Source organism: Psammomys obesus, unplaced genomic scaffold (assembly GCF_907164565.1).
Source record: "Psammomys obesus unplaced genomic scaffold, mPsaObe1.curated_primary_1811, whole genome shotgun sequence".
Lineage (NCBI taxonomy): Eukaryota > Metazoa > Chordata > Mammalia > Rodentia > Muridae > Psammomys > Psammomys obesus.
This window is the reverse complement of record NW_026589192.1, coordinates 72,555-91,721: the sequence shown is the minus strand read 5'-3', so window position 1 is coordinate 91,721 and position 19,167 is coordinate 72,555. Positions and strand designations below refer to the sequence as shown.

The 19,167-nt window shown below is 39.8% G+C and overlaps 1 pseudogene; it reads right to left on the bottom strand.

Moving 5' to 3' along the window:
- Nucleotides 1-17,320: 17,320 nt before the first annotated feature.
- On the bottom strand, nt 17,321-18,260 carry LOC129674947 (olfactory receptor 4C15-like; annotated as a pseudogene).
- Nucleotides 18,261-19,167: the final 907 nt, after the last annotated feature.

Genomic DNA, 19,167 nt, shown 5'->3' with positions numbered 1-19,167 from the left:
GCCAGTGAATCCTCTTTTTATGCTGGAACTAGTTTGCCTGGTCTGCCTTGGGTGTGCTTCCTAGCTCCTATCCTCCTCCTGTGCTCTCCAGTGTGCTTCTGGGAGGAACACTCTGTGCCCAACCTCCCATTTTGGAACCCTGTGCAAGAGCACAATCCTAGTCTGTCTTTGCGTGTTTTCTGTTAGCCTAAGACCAAACACAGCATCCTCTACTCTTGAAACTTTGCAGTTTGTTCTTATTTCCTTCTCCGATGCTTAACATATTATAGTCCAGATTCTCCAGAATGTGCCCCCTCCCACAAACCTCCCTTTGGATTGAATCTAACATGCATGCACGCACGCATGCACGCATGCACAGAAGAGCTGCACAGCTGAGTCATATTCCCAGCTCTTTAGGTCCTTTATTTCTTATGGCTTCCTCTTTTTGTCTTATTAACCCACCCGCACCCTGCCTCGTTTGTGCTGTTCCATCTCTACTGTGCTCTCTTCTAACACTCAGTGCTGAAAAACTTCTTCCTTTTTCCTTAGTGCTTTTCTCTCTTCCGCTTTAAATTTTTTTTTCTTTTTTTAATGTTTATTATTACTAGTTACATTTTATTAACTCTGTATCTCAGCTGTATCCTGTTCCCTTATTCCCTCCCAATCCCACCCTCATTCCCTCACCTCCTTCCTGCCCCTTTCCAAGTCCACGGATTGGGGAGGACTTCCTCCCCTTTCATCTGACCCTGTTTTATCAGGTATATTCAGGGCTGGGTGCAAAGTCCTCCTCTGTGGCCTAGCAGGACTGCTCCTCCCTTGGGGGGTGGGGAGGTCAAAGAGCCTGCCATTGAGTTCCTGTCAGAGATAGTTCCTGTTCCTCTTACTATGGGAAACCAATTGGTTATTGAGCTACCACGAGCTTCATCTGAGCAAAGGTTCTAGGTTATATCCATAAATGTTCCTTGGTTGGAGAAACAGTTTCAGAAAAAAAACCCTGTGCCCAGATATATTTGATCCTTGTGGGATTCCTATCCTTTCCCCGGCAAATTAACTCCCCTTCTGCCGAAGGTTTGGTTATGAGTCTTAGTATTTATTTTCAAACACTGTTTGGTAGGGTCTTTCAGATGCCTTCTGTGGTAGACTCCTGTCATATGTCCAATGCACGAATCATTTGTCTTTCTAAGTGAGGACTGATCATCTTACCCCGTGTCTGATTTCTTTGTCTTCTTTAGGTGTATTGACTTCATTATGTTTATCATATCATGTAGGTCTATATAAGCGAGTATATACCCATGTTTGTCTTTCTCCTTCTGGGATACTTCACTCAGAATGATCTTTTCTAGATCTCACCATTTGCCTGCAATTTTAATGATTTCTTCATTTTTGATTGCTGAGTAGTATTACATTGTGTAAAAATACCACAATTTGTGTATCCATTCCTCTGTTGATGGACATCTGGGTTGTTTCCAGGTTCTGGCTATTACAAATAAAGCTGCTATAAACATGGTTGAGCAAATGTTCTTGTTGTGTACTTAAGCAAATTTTGGGTATGTACCTAGGAGTGGTATAGCTGGGTCTTGAGGTAGCACTACTCCTAATTGTCTGAGAAAGCGCCAGATTGACTTCCAAAGTAGTTGTACAAGTTTACATTCCCACCAGCAATGGAGGAGGGTTTCGCTTCCTCCACAACCTCTCCAGCATGTGCTGTCACTTGAGTTTTTCATGTTGGCCATTCTGATGGGTGTAAGGTGAAATCTCAGGGTCGTTTTGATTTGCATTTCCCTAATGGCTAATGAGGTTGAGCATTTCTTTAAGTGTTTCTCTGCCATTCAATATTATTCTATCAAGAATTCTCTGTTTAACTCTGTTCTCCATTTTTTAATTGGATTACTTGGGTTGGTTGTTTTTCAGCTTCTTTAGCTCTTTATATATACTGGATATTAGCCCTCTGTCAAATAAAGGGTTGGTGAAGATTCATTCCCAATCTGTAGGCAGTCTTTTTGTTTTGATGATGGTTTCCTTTGCTTTACAGAAGCTTTTCAGCTTCATGAGGTCCCATTTATTGATTGTTGCTCTTAGAGCCTGTGCTGTTGGTGTTCTGTTCAGGAAGTTGTCTCCTGTGCCAATGAGTTCTAGGCTGTTCCCCACTTTTTTCCTAACACATTTAGAGTATCTGGTTTTATGTTGAGGTCTTTAATCCACTTGGAATTTAGTTTTGTGCAGGGTGATAGATATGGATCTATTTTCATTTTTCTGCATGTAGACATCCAGTTGGACCAGCACCATTTGTTAAAGATGTTGTCTTTTTTTTCCATTGAATGGATTTGGCTGCTTTGTCAAAAATCAAGTATTCATAGGTGTGTGGGTTTATTTTTGGGTCTTCTATTCAGTTCCATTGAGCCTTCATTCTGTTTCTATGCCAATACCACACAGTTTTTACTACTATTGCTCTGTAGTATGGCTTGAGAAAGGGGATGGAGATACCCACAGATGATCTGTTGTTGTACAGGATTGTTTTGGAGATTCTGGGTATTTTGTTTCTCCGTATGAAGCTGAGAATCTTTTTTCAAGGTCTGTAAAGAATTGTGTTGGCATTTTGATGGGAATTGTGTTGAATGTATAGATTGTTTTTGGCAGGATGGCCATTTTCACAATGTTAATCCTACCAATCCATGAGCACGGGACATCTTTCCATCTTCTGATATCTTCTTCAATTTCTTTCTCCAGAGACTTGAAGTTTTTCTCAAACAGGTCTTTCGCTTGCTTGGTTAGTGTCACCCCATGATACTTTATGTGGTTACTGGCTATTGTGAAGGGTGTTTTTTCCCTTATTTCTTTCTCGGCCCTTTTTTTCTTTGGTATACAGGAGGGCTTCTGATTTTTTTGAGTTGATTTTGTATCCTGCCACTTTGCTGAAAGTGTTTATCACCTGAAGAAGTTCTCTGGTTGAATTTTTGGGGTCACTCATGTATACTATTATATCATCTGCGAATAGTGACACTTTGACCTCTTCCTTTCTGATTTGTATCCCCTTGATCACCTTTAGTTGTCTTATTGCTCTAGCAAGATTTCAAGTACTATGTTGAAGAGATATAGAGAGAGTGGGCAGCTTTGTCTTGTCCCTGATTTCAGTAGGATTGATTTAAGTTTCTCTCCATTGAGTTTTATGTCGGCTATAGGCTTGCTGTATATTGCCTTTACTATGTTTATATATGTGCCTTGTATCCCTGATCTCTCCAAGACTTTAAACATGAATGGGTGTTGGACTTTGTCAAATGCTTTTTTTTTGGCATCTAAGGAGATGATCATGTGGTTTTTCTCCTTCAGTTTTTTTATGTGGTGGATTACATTGATGAATTTCCATATTTTGAACCACCGTTGCATGCCTGGGATGAAGCCTATTTGGTCGTGGTGGATGATATCTTTGATGTGTTCTTGGATTTGGTTTGCAAGTATTTTGTTGAGTATTTTTGCGTCAATGTTTATAAGAGAGATAGGTTTGAAGTTCTCTTTTTTTGTTGGGTCTTTGTGGGGTTTAGGTATCAAGATAACTATGGCTTCATAGAATGAGTTTGGTAATGTTCCTTCTGTTTCTATTTTGTGGAATAGTTTGGAAAAAATTGGAGTTAGCACTTCTTTGAAGATCTGGTAGAATTCTGCACTGAATCCATCTGGCCCAGGACTTTTTTTGGAAGGGAGACTATTGATGACTGCTTCTTTTTCCTTGGGGCATATAAGTCTATTCAATCTTTCTACCTGAGTTTGACTTAATTTTGATAGATGGAATCTATTCTGAAAATTGTCCATTTCTTTTAGATTTTTGAATTTTGTGGCATATATGCTTTTGTAGTATGACCTAATGATTGTTTGGATTTCCTCAGTGTCTGAAGTTATGTTCCCCTTTTCATTTCTGATTTTGGTGATTTGGATAGTTTCTCTCTGCCTTTTAGTTAGTTTGGCTAAGGTTTGTCTTTCTTGTTGATTTCTTTCAAAGAACAAGCTCTTGGTTTAATTGATTCTTTCAATAGTTTTATTTGTTTCTAATTGATTGATTTCTGCCCTGATTTTGATTATTTCCAGCTGTCTGCTCTTCTTGGGTGCATTTGCTTCTTTTTTCTCTAGGGTTTTCAGTTGGGCCATTAAGTTGCTTGTATGAGATGTCACAAATTTTTTTTTCTTGAAGGCATTTAGTGCTATGAATTTTCCTCTGAGCACTGCTTTCATTGTATCCCATAAATTAGGGTATGTTTTACCTTCATTTTCATTGAATTCTAGGAAGTCTTTAATTTCTTTCTTTATTTCTTCCTTAATCCAGCTTTCATTGAGCAGCAAGTTGTTCAGTTTTCATGTGCTTGTAGGCTTTTTTCTAATTCCATTGTTGTTGATGTCCAGCTTTATTCCATGGTGGTCAGATAGAATACAGGGGGTTATTTCAATCTTCTTGTATCTGTTGGGGCTTGCTTTGTGACCAACTATATGGTCTATTTTGGAGAAGGTTTTATGAGGTGCTGAAAAGAAGGTATACTCTTTTGCATTTGGGTGTAATGTTCTGTAGATGTCTATTAGGGCCATTTGATTTAGGACCTCTGTAAGTCTTATTAGGTTTCTGTATAGATGATCTGTCCCTTGGTGAAAGTGGGGTGTTGAAGTCTCCCACTATCAAGGTGTTGAGATCGATGTGTGATTTAAGTTTTAGTAATGTTTCCTTTATGAATGTAGGCGCTCTTGTATTTGGGGCATAGATGTTCAGAATTGTGATGTTCTCTTGGTGGATTTTTCCTTTGATGAGGATGTAGTGTCCTTCCTCATCTTTTTTGATCAATTTTGGTTGAAAGTCTATTTTATTAGATATTAGGATAGCTACCCCAGCTTGTTTTCTGGATCCCTTTGCTTGAAAGAAATTTTTCCAGCCCTTTACTCTGAGGTAGTGTTTATCTTTGTTGCAGAGGTGCGTTTCTTGGATGCAGCAAAATGTTGGATCCTGTTTCTGCAACCATTCTTAAAGACTGTGTCTTTTTATTGGTGAGTTGAGATCATTGATGTTAATAGATAATAGTGACCAATAAATGTTAGTTTCTTTTGTATTGGAGTCGGTAGTCTTACTGTGTTTCATTGCTTGTTTTATTTTCATTTTTGTTGGGATATTATCTGTATGCCCTGTTTTCTTGGGTGACGTTGTTTTCGTTGGATTGGAGTTTTTCTTCTAGTATCTTCTGTAGGGTTGGTTTGCTGTGTAGATATTGCATAAATTTAGTTTGGTCCTGAAATATTTTGTTTTCTCCATGTATGTTGATTGAAAGCTTTGCAGGGTATAGTAGTCTGGGTTGACATTTTTGATCTCTTAGAGTCTCCATGATACTTGCCCAGGCCCTTCTGGCTTTCATAGCTTTTGATGAGAAGTCCGGTGTGATTCTTAAAGGTCTACCTTCATATGTTACTTGGCCTTTTTCCCTTGCTGCTTTTAGAATTTTTTCTTTGTTCTGTAGATTTAGTGTTTTGACTATGATGTGATGTGATGGGTTTCTTTTCTGGTCTAGTCTTTTTGGTGTTCTGCAGGTCTCTTGTATATTTATGGACATCTCTTTTTTTTAAGTTGGGAAAATTTTCTTCTATGATTTTCTTGAAAATATTTTCTGGACCTTGGAGCCTGGAGTCTTCTTTTCATCAATTCCTATTATTCTTAGATTTTGTCTTTTCATGGCGCTCTTGATTTCTTGGATATTTTGTGTTTGTTACTTTTCTGATTTTACTTTTTCTTTGCGAGAAGTATCAATTTCTGGGAGTGTATTTTCAGCTCCAGAGATTCTCTCTTCCATCTCTTGTATTCTGTTGGTGATGCTTACCTTTGTGGTTCCTGATCTTTTTTCCAAGTTCTTCAGCTCAACGGTTTTCTCAGTTTGTGTTTTCTTTATGGAATCTAATTCTTTCATGCCTTGCAGCGTTTCCTTCATCTGTTTGAATGTGGATTCCTGTCTCTCTATGATGGTATCTATTTTTTTGTTCATTTCCTTTCTATATGCCACTAATTTTATCTCTACTTGTGCCTCCTTTTGTTTGGCTGTGTTTGCCTCTGTTTCTTTAAGAATTTTGTCTATTTCTTTTTTCTTTACCTCCAATTGACTGGCCAAGTCTTTGAAAGATTTGTTCATTTCCTCTTTAACTGACTGTATTTGCATGGTTATTGTTCTGAGAGCATTGTTTGTTTCCTCTTTATGACCCTCAAATAGTTGGGTGAGCATAGTTTTAAAGTCATTTTCCTGTGCTTCTGATGAATTGGGGTATCAGTCCATTTTGGGGTTGCTGGTGAAGTCATGATGTGCTGATTTATGTTGGAAGTGTTCTTTTGCCTACCCCTGGCCATTGGCTTATCTGAAACCTTCCCTGTTTGTGTTTTTGGGTTCTGTAGTTCAACCTCGTACTGTCTTTCTCTGGTGTCTGGAGAGTTTTTCAGGAAGCTGAGAGAGGTCCCATGTCCCCAACCTGTACTGAGGACTAGCTGTACCTGTGGGAGAAATGTACACAGGCGCAAATGGAGCAAATGCAGGCGTGTGCATGTGTGTTGTGTGTGTGTTTGTGTGCGTGTGTGGATCTGTGCGTGGAAGTGTGTCTCAGGGGACAGAGTGATAGATAATGTTGAACCCTTGAGTGTGTGGGAGGGGCTCTGCACTGCATATGTAGCAGGCACTAGTGATGGTCGTGGTGAAATTTCTGGAATTAACTGTCTTAACTCCTCAATTGGACCCACAGAGCAGGGGCTTCAATGTCCCAAGTGACCCTCTGTTTCCCAAAGTGGGTATGTGGGTGGGAGGGTTTCGATGCCTGGCTTCTGTTTAAGAAGGACCCTAGATCTGGGGCTCTGCAGATTCTCCAGGGTGCACTCACTCTCAGGCAGGTCACTTGGCAGGGATGGGGTATCCGGGCTCTCTGCTCCCTGGTTTGGCCCTGCTTGTTTGATGTGCTCTGTCAGCTCAGTGCTGCTGCCACTGCCAGGATAGGAGATCCAGCTGCAACTGGAGACTGGGATGCCAGTCCAGATGTTTTCTGGTAAGACCTGGGGGCCCTCCACTGTACTCTCCAAGCCTGGGAGGCCCAGTACCTGGTGTGCTTAGCTTGCATGGCGGGTCTGCTTGGCTTTGGTGTGTATATAGTGTATTATCTATCACTGAGGAATCGGAAGGGCCGTGCAGTCAGTGTCTGAGCATCCCTGTGGGGCCAGTATGTTGGCTAGCAGACCCAAGACCCTGGGATGATGGTCCCGTGGGTCTGGGCCCGCAGTGCATGGGCCTCGATGTTCCAAATGACCCTCTGTTTCCCACAGTGGGTATGTGGGTGGGAGGGGACTGATGCCTGGCTTCTATTTTAGAAGGGGCATAGATCTGGGGCTCTGCAGACACGCAAGGGCATACTCACTCTCAAGGTGGTCACATCAGCAGGGATCGGGATAGCCAAGCTCCCTGCTCTCTGGTTTGGCCCTGGTTGGTCTTAAACTGGAGAGCTGGTGTGCCCCGCCAGCTCAGTGCTGTTATGCTGTTAGATTAGGAAGTCCCGTTGTATCTGGAGACTGGGTTGCCAGTCCAGATGCTTTTTGGGAAGTCCTGGGCACTCTCCACTGTGCTCTCCAAGCTTGGGAGGCCCAGCGCCTGGTGTGCCTATCTTGTATGGCATTTCTGTCTGGTTTTGGTGAGTATATAGCGTATTCTCTGTCACTGTGGGGTTGGGCAGGCCGTACTGTCAGTGATCGCGATCCTGCAGAGCCAGTATGGCGGCTAGCAGACTCGGGCCCTGGGTGGATGGTGCTGCCGTGTGGTACTTCTGGCATTTGCTGATAAAGGGCTAGGAGCTCCGCCTCAGCCGTTGTAAACCCCAAGCAGTTAAGTCTAAGCTGAGAATCTTGATGAGACCTCTGTTTTCAGGAGGAAGGAGGTCTGGGAGAGGATTGCCGTGAGATTGAAGGATTGTTTCTCTCCTTCCCCAAACAAGTCCCCGGGTGATCCGAGACCAAAGTTTTCACCTCTTGCAATTATCCCTGTTGTTTAGAAAGCCTCACCATTGTTTTCCTGGGTTCAGAGGTCCTTCCACTCACCAACTCAGACGTTCAGCTCTTCCACAGCTCAGAAGCTGTGTGTGTTAGTTGCCATCTTGGCTCTGCCTCCCCCCCCCCCCTTTAACTTTAGTTCACTTATACTTTTACTAAATTCTTCCCCCATCTCTTAGCTTTTTTTCATTCTTCAACAGAAACCCTTCTCTTGCAATCAGTCCCAGCCGCCTCAGGTCCTGGTCTCTGCACAGCCCTCCTTGACTCTGCAGGCTAATTTCTCCTTGTGCTCTGCACTCTACTTCTGCCGACCCCAAAGTCCTAGTGTCTTCCTTTGAGGCAAACTGAGTGTTCTTTCATCAGTGGCCCTTATCAGTCCTGATAATAACAACCCATACTTCTGAAGCAAGATAGAATTTTTCCTTTTAAAAAAACCTCACAAAATGTCTTCCGGATGGGTTAGTGTGTATTGGCTTTGGTGCCCATCTTTTAGATGTTTTATGAATCATTTTGCTTATCGGGATTGTAAAAAAAATAAAATCAATGTTTTCTCTTCTGGAAAAAAAAAGTTTGTCTATCTTGTTGATTTTCTCAAAGAATCATTTCTTGGTTTTGTTGATTCTTTGAATTGTTCTCTTTGTTTCTAATATATTGAATTTATCCCTGAGTTTGATTATTAGCTCCTCTTGAGTGTATCTGCTTCTTCTTTTTTTTCCCCAGTATTTTCAGGTGTGCCATTAAGTTGCTTGATTGAGATACCTCATTTTTTTTTAATGAAGGCCATGCTTTCATTGTGTCCCAAAAGTTTGGGTAAGCTAAGCCTTCACTTTCATTGAATTCTAGGAAGACTTTAATTTTTTTCATTTCTTCCCTGACACAGCTCTCATTCAGTGAGAGTTATTCAGTTTCCATGTGTGTGTATAGGCTTTTTGCTATTTCTGTTATTGTTGAAGTCCAGTTTTAGACCATGGTGGTCTGATACTAGGGATTCTTTCAGTCTTCTTGTATCTGTTGAGGCTTACTTTGTGTCCAACTATATGCTCAATTTTTAAAATTTTTATTTTACTTTTATTAATTACAGTTTATTCACTTTGTAGCCCAGCTATAACCCCATCCCAATCCAGCCTTCCCTCCCTCTTCTTCTCCTATGCCCCTCCCCTATTCCATTGATAGGGGAGGTCTTCCTCCCCTTCCATCTGAACCTAGTCTATCAGGTATCATCAGGATTGGTTTTATTGTCTTCCTCTGTGGACTGGTAAGGCTGCTCCCCCACCTCAGGTGGAGATGATCAAAGAGCCAGTCCATGAGTTCATGTCAAAGATGGTCCCTGATCCTATTACTGGGGAACCCCCTTGGACACTGAGCTTCCATGGGCTATATCTGTGCAGAGGTTCCAGGTTATCACCATGAATGGTCCTTGTTTGGATATCAGTCTCATAAAAAGACCCCTGTGCCCAGATTTTTGGGTTCTGTTGCTCTCCTCGTGAAGCCCCTGTTCCCTCCAGGTCTTTCTATCTCCCCCTTCTATCATAAGATTTCCTGCATTCTACCCAAAGCTTGGCTATAAGTCTCAGCATATGAGAAGGTTCCATGGGATGCTGAGAAGGTATACTCTTTTGTGTTTGGGTAAAAAATTCTGTAGAATCTATTATGTCCATTTGATTTTTAATATCTCTGTTAGTGTCATTATTTATATTTAGCTTTTGTATCAATGATCTGTCTCTTGGTGAGAGTGAGATGTTGAAGTCTCCCACTGTTAAGGTGTTGGGATCGATGTGTGATTTAAGCTTTAATAAGATATCTTTTACAAATGCAGGGGCCCTTATATTTGGGTCATAGATGTTCAGGATTGTCATGCCCTCTTGGTGGATTTTTTCTTTGATGAGAATGAAGTGTCCCTCCCCATCTTCATTGATTAATTTTGGCTAAAATCTATTTTATTAGATATTAGGATGACTACTCCACCTTCCTCCTTGGGCCCATTTGCTTGGAAAACTTCTTTCCACAGTTCAATTCTGAGGCAGTGTCTATCTTTGTTGCAAAGGTATGTTTTTTGAATGCAGCAGAATGTTGGATACTGTTTCTGAGACCATTCTGTTAGTCTGTATCATTTTTTTGGAGAGTTGAGTCAGTGATGTTAATAGATATCAGTGAGTTTCTTGTATTATGGAGTTGGGTGTGATTGGGCATTTGTGTGCTTCTTTTTGTTTCCTTTTTTTAAAAGTAAAAATAAGATTTATTTGGGGCAGCTCTTCGGTGGGTTCACTGGTCTCAGAGAATGGGGCCAGGAAAATCACAATGGAAACAGGAAGACACATGGGGGAGCAGAGAGAGAGACAGAGAAAGAGAGAGAGGAAGAAGGAAGAGAAGAGGAGGAATGTGGGGGAGAGATAGATATTTGGGGTACTTGGTGGGTCCCTTTATCCCACAACACACAGCTGGAGTGCCTGGTGGCAGCAGGTGATGATGTGAGCAATAGCTAGGTCCCTGAGAGCAGGCCAGTGGAATTGCTTGTATATTAACAGGGTTAGAGTTAGGCGACCTGGGTTTGAAATCTAACATCTCAGCCTTTTTTCTCTTTAATTATTTTTATTTTTTATTTTTTTATTATTAGTTACATTTTATTAACTCTGTATCCCAGCTGTATCCCGCTCCCTCATTCTCTCCCAAACCCTCCCTCCATCCCTCATCTCCTCCCTGCCCCTTTCTAAGTCCACTGATTGGGGAGGACTTCCTCCCCTTTCATCTGACCCTGTTTTATCAGGTATCTTCAGGACTGGCTGCAAAGTCCTCCTCTGTGGCCTAGCAAGACAGCTTCTCCCTTGAGGGTTTGGGGGGGTCAAAGATCCTGCCTTGAGTTCCTGTCAGAAATAGTCTCTGTTCCCCTTACTATGGGAAACCAATTGGTTACTGAGCTACCAAGGGCTTCACCCGAGCAGAGGTTCTAGGTTATAGCCAAACATGGTCCTTGGTGGAGTGTCAGTCTCAGAAAAGACCCTGTGCCCAGATATATTTGGTCCTTGTGGAGCTCCTATCCTTTCCATGTTATACAAACTCCCCTTTTGTTTTGTTGTTGTTGTTGTGAAAGTATCTTTATCCTGTGTTATTTGGGGGGGGTGTAGTTTATCTGGGTTGGAGTTTTCCTTCTTATATCTTCTGTAGGGCTGGGTTGCTGTACATATATTGTTTAAATTTAGTTATATATTAAAATATTTTGTGTCCTCCATCTATGTTGATTTTAACTTTTGCTAGGTATAATAGTCTGGGTTGGCGTCTGTGGTCTCTTAGTGTCTACATGATATCTCCCAGGCCCTTCTGGCTTTCATAGTCTCAACTGAGAAGTTTGATGTGATTCTGATAGGTCTGCTTTTATATGTTACTTGGCCTTTTTCCCATGCTGTTTTTAACATTTTTCTTTGTTCTGTAGCTTAAGTGTTTTGATTATTTTTTGTTTCTTTTTTTATTAGTTACATTTTATTAACTCCGTATCCCAGCTGTATCCCACTCCCTCATTCCCTCCCAATCCTACCCTTCCTCCCTCATCTCCTCCCTACCCCTTTCCAAGTCCCCTGATTAGTGTTTTGATTCTGTAGGCCTCTTGTATGTTTAAGGGCATCTCCTTCTTTAGGTTAAGGAATTTTTTATATGATTTTCTTGAAAATATTTTCTGGAACTTCCAGCCTGTAATCTTTTTGTCTATTCCTATTATTCTTAGGTTTTGTCTTTTCATTGTGTCCTAATTTCTTGAATGTTTGTTTTGGGAACTTTTTGTTTTTATGTTTTCTTTGAGTGTTGTATCGATTTCTGCAATTGTATCTTCAGCGCCTGAGATTCTCACCTCCATCTCTTGTATTCTGTTAGTGATGCTTACCTTGGCAATTCCTGATCTCTAAGTTCTCCAACTACAGGGTTTTTCAGTTTGTGCTTTCTATATTGATTACAATTACGTTTTAATGTCTTGAAAGATTTCATTCATTTCCTTCACCTGATTGATTGTGGATTCCTGTCTTTCCATGGTGACCCTCATTTTTTTTGTTTGCTTCTTCTTTATGTGCTACTAATAACTGTATAATCATATATTTAAGGTCATTTCCCTGTGTTTCAGCTGCATTAGAATATCCATTGAGTTTTGAGGATTCTGGTGTGGTCCTGGTTCCTGTTGATTGTATTCTTATGTAGGCCTCTAGCCATCTGGTTATCAGTAGCCCTGACTGTTCATTCCTGGACCCTGTACTGCAGACTAAATCTACCTGTCTCTGGAGTCTGCAGTAGTCTACAAGAAGATGAGAGATGTCCAGGGGTCAAGACTGGGTGCTGGAGATTAAGATGCAGCTAAGAAAGGAAGGATGCACTGTTAAGTTCACTGTCTCTGCTGGCTCACTGTTTGTGACTCAGGAAGGCCAGGCAGCTGGGGCTCAGGCCAATAGATGTCCAAACCTAGAGCTGCTCCAGTGCCCCCCGGCTTCTTTGAGCTGGCAGACAATGGGACTTGGGTCCTGTGACTAAGTCAGCTCTGGTGGGTTTATTGTCTGTGCTGGGATCACCGTTTCTGGCCAAAGTGGGCCAGGTGGCTGGGGAGCAGGCAGAATGAAGCCATACTCACATCCACTGCAAGTGTGTGCCAGGCCTGCTACCACTGAGACAAAAACATTGCCCTGCTTCTGGCTCTACCCAAGGCCAGCTGGCTCCTAGAGGAGACTAGCCTTTTGTAGGTTGAAGGGAAAGGAAACACTTAAACACTAGCTAGGGCTTAAGAGCCTGGGAGACAGTCAACCTGATGTTAGAGCTGAGCGGCAGGTTTGAGTAACTGGAAAGGAATTGGAAAGAGGGTGGACACAACCCTTAAGATGATGTCACTAGCCGGGCATGGTAGCTCATGTCTGTAATCCCAGCACTCAGGGAGGGAGAGACAGGTGGATCTCTGTGAGCTCAAAGCCAGCCTGGTCTACAAAGCAAGTCTAGGACAGCCAAGGACACACAGAGAAACCGTGTCTCAAAACAAAACAAAACAACAACAACAAAAAAATGAATCTTCAGAAATCCAGCAGATCTTCAGATTTATCTATGAAAAGATGTAGTGAAAACACAATCATAGGTAAAGTTTATATTTGCATATTCATATAAAATATCAACAGCATAAATCATAAAATTTTGAGTCAAAGTTTAGAGACAGTGTTTCTGATTATACAGTATGAGCTCCTAACACCTGTAAATAACAGCAATTGTAATAAAGTTTGTTCTGTAAATGCTCAATCTTAATTTAACTGAATCTCAAACTTTCTTAGAGTGTTAAATTTATTCTAATTGTGAAAATAAAAACTGCAATATTTTGAAACATATACATATACTCAAGTGTACACACACAAACAAGCATACATACACCAATTAAAATCATATTTTTATAAGCAAGGTTGTTTTTGGAAAAGAGAGATCTAACTCAAGGTAGATTAACACTGTATATATTCTGTTTTCAAATTTCTTTAGAATTGATTATGACACTTCCTAAATCAAGACTGGAAAAAGGTAAAGAATCTGCTATATGCAAAGAATTCAATGATAGTTTTGATTCTGTCATTTTGGAATAATCAAGCACAACATTTTATTCCTTGTTTGAGATCATATGTTCTTCCTACATGTGTGAGTTTCTGAATTATTGACATTGATAACTATATACCAATAGGCATGATAATATTTTTAATAGAATACTTTTATATTAGTAAAACTGATTAAGTATATCTTTAAGTTTGTTGATAATTAATATGAAACAATTATTTTGTATTATTACTTATTCAGTAATTGCATTACTAAATATATATAATTTATTCTTGTTTGAGTTAAATAAATCTTGTTTTGCTACTTTCAACTGTGATCAGGTGAAAAAGTTTGTGTAAGGTTCAAAACTTAATATTTGTGGCATTATCTTTTATACGCACTCCATTTCATTGCCTAAACAGTTCAGCAGATATTTGAGAAATATAGAATGTTCTGTCTTTGTACTTCAGAGAAGTCAAAGCTATCCACACACAGCCAAGGCAGAGTAGAAGCTTGGGTAGGATGATGGCATAACTAAAGAGGATAGATAGCAAGCAACAGCAGCTGCAGTCACCATGGAGTAAGAACCATTGGTGAACAATTAGTGTGGGACTAGAGTGAGACTGAGTACACTGAAAGTCAAGGTGTTTCAGAGTCCCTGAGCTGCCACTCAGAGGTGAGCTATAAGGAAGGTGAGCATTTGTAATAGAACTTGCTTCCAGAAAGCTTATGCTTTTGCTTCAAAGAAAACAAAATGGATGAAAACCATATCCAAAACCAAATGTTAGTGTATATCAGTAGAATATATTATCTGTCTAAAGAAGGATATGCATCTCAGAGGCCTCTGATGATCCTGCGAACACAACTGTGAATCTGGGTCTGCAATTAAAACAGAAAATAAATACTATTCACAGGAGCTGTTTGAACGTGGAAAGATACCTTCCAGCTTACTGTTTCCCAGTTCACCTATAGAAGACATAAAATGATAGTAGCTAGCACTGTGTGTTCTATAAATATCTTGATATTAAAATATTCTCATCCTTAGCTATCAGGGAAATTCAAATCAAAATGACCCTGAGATTTCACCTTACACCCATCAGAATGGCTAAGATCAAAGACTCAAGTGAGAACACATGCTGGAGAGTATGTGGAGAAAGGGGAATCCTCCTTCATTTCTGATCGGAATGTCAAATTGTACAACTTTGGAAATCAATCTGGTGCTTTCTCAGTCAATTAGGAATAGTACTACCTCAAGCTCCAGCTATACCACTCTTAGGCATATATCCAAAAGATGCTCAAGTACACAACAAGGAAATTTGCTCAACCATGTTTGTAGTAGCTTTATTTCTAATAGCCAGAAGCTGGAAATAACCCAGATGTCCCTCAACTGAAGAATGGATACAGAAATTGTGGTACATTTACACAATGGAATACTACTCAGCAATTAAAAACAAGGGAATCATGAAATTTGCAGGCAAATGGTGGAAACTAGAAAAGATCATCCTGAGTGAGGTATCCCAGAATCAGAAAGACACACATGGTATACATTCATTTATAAGTGAATATTGGACATATAGTATAAGATAAACATACTAAAACCTAAAGAAGGCAACCAAGAAGGAGGAGCTCCACAAGAAGAGCAACAGAACCAAAAAATCTGGACAGAGGGGTGTTTTCTGAGACTGATACTCCACCCAAGGACGATGCATGGAGATAACCTAGAATTCCTGCACAGATGTAGCCCATGGCAGCTCAGTGTTCAAGTGGGTTCCCTAGTAACCCACTGTCTCTGACATGAACTCAATGGCCTGCTCTTTGATCACCTCCCCCTGATGGAGAAGCAGCCTTCCCAGGCCACAGAGGAAGACAACACAGCCAGTCCTGATGAGATCTGATAGGCTAGGGTCAGAGGAAAGGAGAGGAGGACCTCCTTTAGCAACTGACTGGGGAAGGGGCATGGGTGGAGGAGAGGGAGAGAGGGTGGCATTGGGAGGGGACAAGGGAAGGGGCTACAGGAGGGATACAACATGAATAAACTGTAATTAATATAAAAAATAAAAATTTAATTTAAAAAGTAAATTAACTGAAACATAATAGTAGAAAAGATGTAAACAATGATGATAGCTAAACAAGAAAAACCAAAGCCAAGCGATATAGAAACAGCAGTGATGAAGTCCTATGACTACTCTACTGTCTGCATCTCCTAAGTCCTGATGGGTTTTCCAATCATTGGGATCAATGTGACATCAGCACTTCTTTTTAAATTAAGTTTTTTCTAGCTTTTCTTTTTTGTTATTTTTTTCCTGCAACTTATTTTTATCATACTCATTGTTTTTTTTTCTTAATTCTTCCCAGATTCTCCCCACCTCCCTACCCAATCAATGTCCTGTTCTTCCGTCTATCTTTCTCTCTCAAGGAAAAAAAAGGAAAATCAATAAGATAAAATTACCAAAACAAATTGAAATTATATAAAAAATATATCTGGAGTCCCGTTTTATGTCGATTAACTTCTGAGTATGAGATTTCCCTTTCATTTGGTCTACATGCTTAGTGTTACTCCATTAAAGAAAACTGATTTACCCTTTCCCAGAAGCTAACAATTGCAAATAGCTTCTTGGCTAGGGGTGGGACTTTGTGCCCACTTTCCCTGCTCTGTGCTGGGATTTATATTGTGGTGATTCTGTGTATGCTCTCTATAATCTGAGTTCATATATGTATCTGCCCTCTTGTGTCTGGAAATTTGTGTTTCCATAAATTCATCCATTAGTTCTAGTTAAGATCTGTCTCCTTGTCCAGATAGATATCTGAACCTTGAGGGGACAGGTGTGCTCCAAAGCATGTTACAGTCTGTACTTTGTCTAGTTGTGAGTGTTTCTGTTAATTACCATTTACTGTAAGAAAAGCTTTCCTGTTCAGGGTTAATTGAGACACTGATCTTTGATTCATTAAGAATCAGTTTATTGCTATGAACATGTAGGCCGATAATGGCATTTGTTTTTCTATATATCCCATGAATTATCTGGCCTCAGGTTACATGTATTGGTCCCATCTCTTGAAGTGAGCATGAATGGTCAGGTTGGTTAATTCTGAGGGGTTTCTAGAATTCTTCTGGGTTATTTTTCATTGGAGATACACATTGGTAAACACTAATGGGCACTTTTCACCTTCTTTCTCAGGGATGACTAGCATAAAGTTACAGTCAACCCAAGAAGAAAACATATACAGAAAGGAATGGACCAACCAAGTATTAACTCTCAAGATATCAAGAAGTGATTCAAAATCTATAGCAAATTGCAAAGGGCTCCAGGGAAATAATGGAGTCACAACAGACATGGACGAACAGTACTTAGGAGAACATTTTTCTTCTGTCTATCCCAACCTATGGCTGTTACTGAAGTCATCATCATAAATTGATGTTTCTTCTGCTTTATATAGGTTGAACAAAATTTTATACAAATGTCTATGACATTTTGAATTTCAGAATTTTTGGAAGCATGAATGGCCACTATTTCAACTGATAGTTTTAATTAGCTTTCTTTAGTTAATATATTCTAAGTATGGAATAATTTTTTAAATTTACACATATATTTTTTCCAATTCAGAGAACTTGCCTAATATAAAAGGGAAAACAACATTCTCTAAACCCAAAACTAATGCCAGTTCTAGAGACTTGCATTAGCTTATTATAGGTAATTAACACACTGTAGTAGTTGTCTGCAATAATTTTTAATTTTTTTACTCTTTATATTAATTTTGGTGAACTGTAACATACATTTACTTTTCTTTGGAAACTGTTATCAGTTGGTTCCACATTTTATATATGGCATTTTTCATATCCTTATTCCTAAAAGTGTAAATCATAGGATTAAGCAAAGGGGATAGCATGGTGTAAAATATTGCTACAATTTTGTCAAAGGAGAAGGCAGTAGGAGGCCTTGCATATATAAATATGCATGGGACAAAGAACAGGACACAACAGCAATGTGGGACCCACAAGTAGACAGAGCTTTCCATCACCCTTCAGAACTGTGGGATCTCAGAGAGACTAAGATAAAACAGTAGGAGACAAGCAACAAAAAAAAGATTATGATGCAGATCAATCCACTGTTGGCAACCACCAAAAGGCCAAAAAATGTGAGTATCAGTGCAAGCAAGCTCCAGTAATGGGAATAAGTCACACATGAAGTGATCAATGACATTGGGTCCACAAAAGGGCAGCTGCAAAGTGAAGATAATTTGTACAGTAGAATGTAAAAATTCTCCTGCCCAGGCTACCCCAACCAGAGTGCCACAGAGCCTCCGAGTCATGATGGAAGAATAGTGTAAGGGCTTACAAATGGGCACATAGTGGTCATAGGCCATGGCTGTCAGAACAATCATCTCAGCCCCACCAAAGAAGTGTTCAGCAAAAAAGTTGTATCATGCAGCCTTCAAAGGAGATAGTTTTTCTCTCATAGAGTGAATCCACCATCATCTTGGGTGTCATGGCAGAGGAGAAGCTTGCATCCAATAAAGCCAGGAAAGCCAGGAAGAAGTTCATGGGGGAGCCCTGCAGTGTAGGGCTACAGGCAATGGTCACCACAATCATCATGTTGTTCCAAATAGTTGCAATGTAAACAAGTAAACATATGATAAATATTAGCTTTTGAACATTTGGATTCTGTGAAAGTCCCAGGAAGACAAATTCAGTTATACAACTCTGATTTTGCATGTTTTCCAAGAAAAAGGTGGGTGCCCAGTAGAGAGTGTGTAATTTGTCAGTGGTGATAAACATTTGCTTCAGTCCAGTTTATAGTTTTGTAGTCACCAGTAATTTATTAAGGCTATTTCCAAAATTGTTTTCAGTGCTTTAATTTCATTGAGAATACAAAAAAAAAAAAAAAAAAAAAAAGAAAAAATTTCAGAGTGATAGTCAAAGATCAGTCAAACTGAGGCAGGGAAAACTTATGCAATATTTAAAACCAAGGGCTCTCTATACATGAAAAAGGAAACTGCTACATGTTGTGAAGAAGAATTGTCCAGATAAAATGTGTATGCTCGGCTCCTAAAATTATGATGCTATATCTGGCTTGAAATTCCAATGATATTTCCTATGGTAATTGTGCCATTATCAAACTTAGTTATTAAGTTAGTAAAATGCATTACCCAGTTTTTTCCATGCTTTTCAACTTGAACACACAGAAGAAAAGAATGGGCTATTTTTACACATATTACTGACATGTATCAGTCAAGAAGCACATATTAGTGAATACATGTACATGCTCATCCCTGTAAACAGCAGATACTATTCAAAATATTTAGAAATAACTCTAGCTTATTAATTCCATTTGCAGTTTCAGAAATTATCTAACTATGAAGAAAAACAACAAATATGTAAGTTGTACATTAGTTTTTCTCCTCAGATCTCAGATTCCTTTCTCCTAGTTGTCTATACTATAAGTTCCAAAACTACTTATGAAATATCACCAAGGAACAGGAGGACTAAACAAACTAAATGATCACGAATCAGCCACTAGCTATTAACCTTAGAAGAAAGTATGCCAATGGATGACTTATGGTCTGAATAGGGCTGCAGCAGGAAAAAAATGGAGTAAAATGTCAGAAATTTGGCTCCTGACTCT